The following is a 9,366-nucleotide window of genomic DNA, read 5'->3' as shown; positions in this document are numbered from 1 at the left end:
TGGTCCTTTTAAATATTGTATATAGGGAATTAATTCATTCTAGATAGTGCTGACAATTCTAAGATTAATAAGAAGCAAAATCAATTTAATAACAGCTTTTGAGGGGCACAAAGTAATGAATTAAATATAGGGAAAAATGCAAGATACCTCACAATTTTGGAAATTTTAAAATAAAAAAATTTTTTAAGAAAGATAAGGTGTGATATGATCAATTTTAAAGCCTACCATAGTTTATGGTGAAATAGTTTATGGCCACTGACTATACAGCCACTTGCTTACAGTGCCACCTGCTGTAAACTAGTGGCAACTACATGAGTTCTCAGTGCTAGGGTTTACCAGATAGCTAACAAAGTGGTTTACAGCATCTAATGCAAGGCACGGATATGGAAGAAACAGAAAAATAAGAACTAAATTAAAAGACAAGAGAAAAGGTAGAGAGATGAGAGAGAAAAGGAAAAGGAAAGTAGGGAGATGATGTCACATGATCATCGTTTTATCGTTAGTATCTACACTATTTTTGTGCCAGATGTTTTGCATATTTTATCTCCAATATGTTTTATGGCTCTTTTCTGGTAGAGGCTTGATCTCTTTTTTCAGTTATGGGAAAGCACAAGTTTTTGTCTTCATTATCTCTATTAGCGTAAAGATGTCAATGTATCTCAGATCAAACAGATAAGCATTGCCAGTCAGAGCACGAACTGGCCCTTGTAACAAAAGCACTGGTCCAGGGAAGATTTTTTTTAAAAAGGTGACATTTTCATCCTTAGCCTCTATCTCGCCCTTCGTGCCACGCCTCAGTTTTCAGAAGCCCTGATGCTTTTGAAATCTTTTCCGCCTTCTATCAAAAATCTGGGAAAAAACTTCCCCAGAGAGTCGGGGGAGGGGGGAAGGACAAATCTCACTTGCTTAGACCTCTGGAAGAAGGTGGAGACTCAAGAAGGATTCCATAAGTGCTGAATTGAAGAAAGAGAAAAATATCAGGTAGGAAACTTCCATCCCGGACGGGCTGGTCCCCCTACTCAGTCCCAGGCAGCTTGGGAAGTATCCAGGGCAATGGGATCCCTCCCACCCCCCGCCTGGGACACAGACTAGAAAACCACTCAGAGCCCTGAGTTAGAGCCCCACGTGTCCCAACACAGAGACCAGAGCCCACGGAGTCCTGGGGCGGAATACTAGTTGCTGACAAGTGCTAAGTACAAAAGGGTCCCAAGGAGGAGTTTCCAAAATGGGGGATTAGGAAGGGAACGAACGGCAGAAACTACCTCTCTCTCCAAAGCAGCTAGTAACCAGGGAGAAATTCAGAATCAACTGTTTAGAGATCCAGGAAACAGTAGAGGATATTGCAATGCCCAGGGAAGCATGGGGCGAAGAGACTGAGAAACCAAGTCAGAGACTGGAATTGTGGCCGTGGCTCCTGGCACCCACCCCCCCACCCTCAAGGTAAGCAGCAGTGGGTGGCCCATCCTTGCCTGGTTGGTGGCTGTAGACTGTAGCCCCCTTTTGGCTGGGAAATACTGGCGATTCAACTGTCAAAGAAGAGCCTTAAGCAACAACAAAACCTAAACGAGAGAGAGAAACCAGCCTTCAGAATAAACCCATCAAGATAATCAGATGAACAGATATCAGCAAAAAAAAAAAAAAAAATCATATTGCACACAAAATTGCAGGAAGATATGGCCCAGTCAAAGGAATGACTTAAAAAGTTGGAGAGATACAAAAAGTAAGAGAACTAATCAAAGATGTTCAAATAAATTGCCTAAACAAATTCAATGAGATGGCTAAAGAGAAAGGATATTAAGAAGACACTGGGTAAGCATAAAGACGCATTTGAAAGAATATATAGAAAAATAACAGTGTCTCAGAGAAATGATTGACAGCATGAAGTGCACAAACATATACATCATGGGTGTCCCAGAAGACAAAAAAAAAAAAAAGGGAAAGGGGCAAGGAAGAATATTTGAGGAAATGGTGACTAAAATTATTATTATTATTATTTGCATGGGCAGGCACTGAGACTCGAACCCACGTCTCTGGCATGGCAGGTGAGAACTCTGGCTGCTGAGCCACCGTGGCCTGCCCTCTCCAACTTCTATAAAAGTCATAATTATGCAAATCCAAGAAGCCCAGTGTACTCCAAACAGAATAAATCCAAATAGACCCACTTCGAGACACATACTGATCAAACTGTCAAATGTCAAAGAGCAGGAGAGAATTCAGAAAGCAGGAAGCAAAAAGCAAGTCACCACACATATGGGAAGCAAAATCAGACTAAGTGCTGACTTCTCATTAGAAACCATGGAGTCAGAAAGCAGTGGTACAATATACTTAAGAGAAAATGTACCCAAAGAGAAAAATTGCCAGCCAAAAAATCTTCATCTACTAAGATAGCCTTCAAAAATGAGGGAAAGTTTAAAACATTGACAGGTAAACAGAGGCTGAGAGAGTTAGTTAACAAGAGACCTATCCTACAAGAAATACTGAAGACAGTTCTGCCAGCTGAAAAGAAAATTCAGAAGAGAGAGGCCTGGAAGAAAGTATAGGAATCAAGATTATCAGTAAAGATAACTAAAAGGATAAAAAGATAGAAAAAATAGCTCTGACAAATAAAAGCCAAAGGATAAAGTAGTAAGTTAATACTGCTTTTACGGTAATAACATTACATGCTAATTGGGTGGGCCACATTGGCTCAGCAGGCAGAATTCTCGTCTGTCGTGCCAGAGACTGGGTTCGATTCCTGATGCCTGCCCATGTAAAACAAAAACAAAAACATTGCATGTTAATGGATTAAACTCCCCAGTCAAAAGATGCAGATTGGGGCAACAGTGGCTCAGTGGAAGAGTTCTCACCAGCCATGCTGGAGACCCGGGTTCATTTCCTGGTGCTTGCCCATGCAAAAAAAAAAAAAAAAAAAAAGATGCAGATTGGCAGAATGGATTTTAAAAATATGATCCATCTATATGCTGTTTACAAGAGACTCATTTTAGCCCCAAAGACACAAATAGGTTGAAAGTGAAAGGATGGAAAAAGATATCTCATGCAAGCAATAACCCCCACCCCACCCCCCAACAAAAGCTGGGGTAGCTATACTGGTATCATACAAAATAGACTTTGAACATAAAAATCTTATAAGAAACAAAGAAAGACACATATATTAATAAAAAGGGGATTTACCAAGAAGAAATAAAAATCATAAATATCTATGCACCTAATCAAGGTGCCCCAGAGTACATGAGCAAACACTAGCAAAACTCTAGGAGGTAATAGGCATCTTTACAATAACAGCGGGAGATTTCAACACACCTCTCTTTTCAGTAGACCCAACACCTAAACAGAGATCCATAAGGAAACAGAGAACCTAAGCAATATAATAAGTGAACTAGACCTAACTGACATATATAGAACATTGCACCCCAAAACATCAGGATATACATTCTTCTCAAGTGCTCATGGTACAGTTTCCAGGAGAAACTACATGCTGGGGTGCACACCGGTCCTTAATATGTTTAAAAAGATTGAAATTATACAAAACACTTTCTCTGATCATAGTGGAATGAAACTGGAAATCAATACCAGCCAGAGAACTAGAAAATTCACAAATATATTGATGTTACCCAAAATACTTTTCCTTTATTGCTTGGGCAGGCACCAGGAAAGGAACCCAGGTCTCCGGCATGGCAGGCGAGAACTCTGCCTGCTGAGCTACCGTGGCCCTACACAAAATACTTTTATACAATCAGTGGGTCAAAGAAGAAATTGCAAGAGAAACCAAATATCTCGAGATGAATGAAAATGAGAACACAACATATCAAAATTTATGGGATGCGGTAAAGGCAATGGTAAGAGAGAATTTTATAGCCCTAAATGCCTTCATTAAAAAGGAAGAAAGAGCTAAAATCAAAGACTTCACTGAACACCTGGAGAAACTAGACAAAGAACAGCAAATTAATCCCAAAACAAGCAGAAGAAAAGAAATAACAAAGATGAGAGTGGAAATAAATGAAATTGAGATTCAAAAAATAAAATAAAGAGAATCAATAGAACCAAAAGTTGGTTCTTTGAGATCAATAAAATTGACAAACACTTAGCTAGACTAACAAAGACAAAAAGAAAGAAGGTGCAAATAAATGAGAGAGGGGACATTAGTACAAAACCCAAAGAAATGAAAAAAGATCATAAGAGGATACTATGAACAACCATATGCCAACAAACTAGACAACTTAGGTGAAATGGACAACTTCCTAAAAACACATGAACAACCTATGCTGACTCAAGAAAAAATAGAAGACCTCAACAAACCAATAACTAGTCAAGAGATAGGATCAGTCATCAAAAACCTTCCCCTGATAAAAAGTTCAGGAACAAATAACCTCACAGGTGAATCTTACCAAACATCCCAAGAGGAGTTAATACCAATCCTGCTCAAAGTCTTCCAATAATCAAATGAACATTTCCTAATTCACTCTATGAAGTCAACACCACCCTTACATCAAAGCCTGATTAAAATACCATAAGAAAGAGGTGCAAGGAAAGTTCAGTGGTAAATTCTCGCCTGCCATGCAGGAGACCCAGGTTCAATTCCTGGCCTATGCACTTCCCAAAAAACAAACAAACAAGCAAAGAAAAAAAGAAAACAAACAAGCAAAAATTCAACAAATGGTGCTGCAATAATGGGATACTCATATGGAAAAAAACCGAAGTGTGACCCCCACCATACAGCATCCCCCAAAAAAAGTACCATTAAAAAAAGGAAATTAGAGACCAACATCTCTTAATAATATAGATGTAAAGTCCTCAACAAAATACTTGCAAATTGAATTCAATAGTACATTAAAAGAATTACATAACAGAATCAAGTGGGCTTTATCCCAGATATACAAAGGTGGTTTAACACAAGAAAATCAATTAATGAAATATACCACATTAACAAATTAAAAGGGGAAAACCACATGCTCATTTCAGTTGATGCAGAAAGGGCATTTGACAAAATCCAGCATCCTCTCTTAATAAAAGCATTTCAAAAGGTAGGAATAGAAGGAAACTTTCTCAACATGACAAAGGACATATATGAAAAACCCATAGGTAACATTGTACTCAGTGATGAGAGACTAAAAACTTTCCCCCTAAGATCAGGCACAAGACAAAGACATCCATTGTCACCACTGTTATTCAACATTGTACTGGGAATTCTTGCCAGAGAAACTAGGCAAGAAAAAGAAATAAAGGCATCCAAATTATAAAGGAAGAAGTAAAACTTTCCCTCTTTGCAGACAACATGACCCTGTATTGAGGAAATCCCTCCAACCTACACAATCCTATATTTAGAAAATGCCCCCAAAATACACAATCCTATATTTAGAAAATCCTAAAGCTATTGGAACTAGTAAGTGAGTTCAGCAAAGTGGTAGAATATAAGATCAGCACGCAAAAATCTATAGTGTTTCTATACACTTGAAAGGAACAATCCAAAGAAGAAATCCAGAAAAAAAAATTCCATTTGCAATAGTAACAAAAAAAATCAAATTATCTAGGAATAAATCTAACCAGTGACCCAAGTGCACTTGAGAAGAATGTGTATTCTATTGTGGCTGGGTGGAGTGTTCTATGTGTGTCTGTTAGATCTAGCTTGGTTAGAATACTATTCAAGTCTTCTGTTTTCCTTATTGATCTTCTGTCTGGATGTTTTGTCCATTAATAAAAGTGGCGTATCTCCTACCATCAATGTAGAATCATCCATTTCTCTCGCACCTATTTTTTGTTCTAGGGCCAATTTGGCTATAGCTCTCAGAGGATCTTCAGTAACATTCAGTTCACACTTACCCATGCTGAATAAGGCCTGGAATTGAGGAATAACAGCATTATGTGACTCAGTTAGAATTTGTACAAGTGTTTTCTCATCTAGGCTGTGCAAAGGAACTACCACAGGCAACCGTCCCACAAACTCAGGAATCATGCCAAATTCAATGAGATCTTTGGCTTCCACATAATGTAAAAATCAACTTTTTGATCTGCAGCAGCTGCAGCCCTTCTGCCTTTTCCCAGATTAGGTGATATTCCAAATCCAAGATACTTTTCATTTTCCCTCCTGCTGATGTTTCTGTCTAAACCATTGAAAGCACCATATGCAACAAACAGGATGTTTGTTGTATCGACTTGTTCTGTTTCTCCATGAAGCTTGCAGAAATTCTCTTCTGGAACATTGACTATGGTACCTCCTAGTAGTTTTAATAAGCTTTGCTGAACACCTTCTCCACCTATATCCCATAAATGATGAATGCCTGGCACACTGCCAATCTTATCTACTTAATCCAGAAAGACAATTACTTGTTGTGCTTTTTCTCTGTTATAATTGGCATGTTGGAGCAGTTTGGCAATCACGGACTCAATTCTTCACTTTCATATCCAGCCTGAGTCAAGGTTACATAATCGCAGATAACAAAAGGGACATCAAGGCATTTAACTAGAGTTTGTGCCAGCAGGGTTTTACCTGACCCAGTTGGTTCAAGCAGCAAAATATTACTTTTTTCAAGTTTTATGTCATCATGAGAAGAATCCAATACTTCACCTCCTCATTTTTCTTGAGGTATTTGTTGATTTTCCTGTTGCTGTCTTGATGCTCCTGAAGTATTACTACGTGGACTAATTCCAGCAATTTGAATCAATTTTGTAAATCTATACTCATCCTCCCATCTTCTTATTTCTAATTCTCTAGGTGCTAATGATGTTTGTTTCTCTACTTCTGCTTATTGTCTCAGATTAGGTGGGATATTATTATATATTCTCTTATAATGGTTGTAGAGGGCAACTGAAAGTACCATCTTAGCAAACGACTGGCCAACAACATACTTGTCGAGGTAGTTATAAATCTTCTTAGGGGGAGGAGGTGGTTTCTGTTGGAATGCCAATTTTTCAGCTTCTGCTACTGATTCAGTTTCTTTAATTATGCTTTTCTTTGTGTCTTCTTCAGATGGCACAACAAAAAAATGATAACGCTTTCCACACTTCACAAAACAGTTGGAGGCTGAAACTGTTGAACTGTGTTCCAGTAGCCTTGATTCTTGAAGATGATTGTGTAACTCTATAGCTTTCACAGTGTGACAGCGTGATTGTGAAAACCTTATGGCTGATATTCCTTTTATCCAAGACACAAAGGTCTCTACATGTGTGCACAAATCACCACATTTAGGGTAGCACAACTTTTTCCCTCCTTTCCCAGAATTTCCAGAGCCTATTTTTTTTTTTACTGTTTTCCTCACTCACTGATCTCTTATTTCTATCTCCAGAGCCATCTTTACTTATCCCATCTTTTGAGGCAAAGTATGCTGGTGTTTCCATAAAGTCTCTAAAAGGATCTGGTCATAGAATGTGAGTTTCAAAGATACCAAACTTTCCTAAAACTGGTACATGGATGTGACTGCAAGAAATACCAGTGTTGCCACCTAGGCCCCTTCCCTTGCTCCCCAAACTCTATTTTGCTTACTACTTGCACGATATATAATTTTTGCATCCTTTCACTTCCAACATACTTATATCTCTTATTTTAGCATGGGTCTCTTGTATCCAGAACTTACTTGGATCATGCTTTTTTTTTAAATCCATTCTGCCAATCTTTGCCTTTTGAGGGGAGAGTATAGTCCATTTACATTTAAAGTAACTACTGATAGCACAAGACATTTTTCTGCATTTTTGCTATTTTATTTTTGTAAGCCTTATGCCTTTTTTGGCCCTTAATTATTCTATTAATGTCTAATTTCCTATTTATTTAATTTTTTATTATACAAAAAATATCTTTCTACATATATTTTTTGTGGTAACCACGGAAAATAAAATCTGACATCCTAAATCTATAACAATCATATTTTACTTGATACCAACCTATCTTTAATAGCATATACATACACTGTTCCAATGCCCCACCATCCCCTCACCTTTTGTTGCACTTTGTGTTAGTTAGATTCAGTTGTCAACTTGGCCAGGTGAGCATACCTAGTCTTGTTGCTGCGGACATAAGCCAATGGTACGTGAACCTCATCTGTTGCTAATTACACCTGCAGTCGGCTAGGAGGCGTGTCTGCTGCAATGAGTGACGTGTGACTTAATTGGCTGGTGCTTAAATGAGAGTGCGCAATGTTGCACAGCCTAGCAGCTCGGCATTCCTCATCTCAGCACTAGCAGCTCAGCCCAGGCCTTTGAAGATGCAGAAAGAAGTCACCCCGGGGAAAGTAGTTGGAACCCAGGGGCCTGGAGAGAAGACCAGCAGAGACCATCTTGTGCTTTCCATGTAAGAAAGAACCTCAGTGGAAAGTTAGCTGCCTTTCCTCTGAAGAACCAACAAAATAAATCCCGTTTTATTAAAAGCCAATCCGTCTCTGGTGTGTTGCATTCCGGCAGCTAGCAAACTGGAACACACTTGTTATAAATTATATGCTTGTATATTGTATGTCCATGTCATGGTCAGGTTCATGTGTCAACTTGGCCAGGTGGTGGTGCCTGGTCATCTAGCCCGGCAAGCGCTGGCCTCTCTGTTGCTATGAGGACATTTCATGGACTTAAATCATGATTATGTTGGCTGTATCCACAGCTGATTGCATTTGTAATCAGCTAAGGGGCATGTCTTCTGCAATGAGTGATGCTTAATCTAATCACCAGAAAGCTTTTAAGGAGGATTCAGAAGAGACAGTCATTCTTCCTACTTCAGCTGGCAAACCTCTCCTGTGGAGTTCATCCAGAACCTTCATTGGAGTCAGCAGCTTCACAGCCTACCCTACAGATTTTGAACTCTTCCATTCCCACTGTTGTCCAGCCAGCCTCTCCTGAGAGTTCTCTGAGGACCTTCATCGGTTCCCAGCTTGCGGCCTTCTCTACAGACCTTGGACTCTACGTTCCCATGGTTTTTATAACACTTTTATAACTTTTATGTCTATGGATATCTCCTGCTGATTCTGTTTCTCTAGAGAACCCTAGCTAATATGGCCCAAAAATTAGATTTCTCATAATTTTTATGTATTTGTATTTCATCACCTGTAGGAAATGAGAAGTGGTTTTATATACCAAAAAATACAATACAATAGTATTGCATTTATAAATACCCACATGGTTACTTTTACTAGATGTCTTTATTTCTTTATGTTGTTTTGATCCACTGTATAGTGTCCTTTCCTTTCAGTATGAAGAATTCCCTTTACAACATTCATAAGGCAGGTGTAGTGGTAAGGAACTCCCTCAGCTTTTGTTTATCTGGGAATGTCTTAATCTTCTCATTTTTGAAAGAAAGTCTCACTGGATATAAATTTTTTGCTTGGTGTGGTAGTTTGAAGCTGTTATGTATCCCAGAAAAGGCCATGTGTTTTTTCCATCCATTCCTGTGGA

At 38.8% G+C, this 9,366-nt stretch overlaps 1 pseudogene; it reads right to left on the bottom strand.

Annotated features, from left to right (window-relative positions):
- Positions 1-5,635: 5,635 nt before the first annotated feature.
- Positions 5,636-7,332, bottom strand: LOC143649097 (ATP-dependent clpX-like chaperone, mitochondrial; annotated as a pseudogene).
- Positions 7,333-9,366: the final 2,034 nt, after the last annotated feature.

This window comes from Tamandua tetradactyla, chromosome 11, assembly GCF_023851605.1.
Source record: "Tamandua tetradactyla isolate mTamTet1 chromosome 11, mTamTet1.pri, whole genome shotgun sequence".
Taxonomy (NCBI): domain Eukaryota; kingdom Metazoa; phylum Chordata; class Mammalia; order Pilosa; family Myrmecophagidae; genus Tamandua; species Tamandua tetradactyla.
This window is presented reverse-complemented; position numbering and strand designations above follow the sequence as displayed.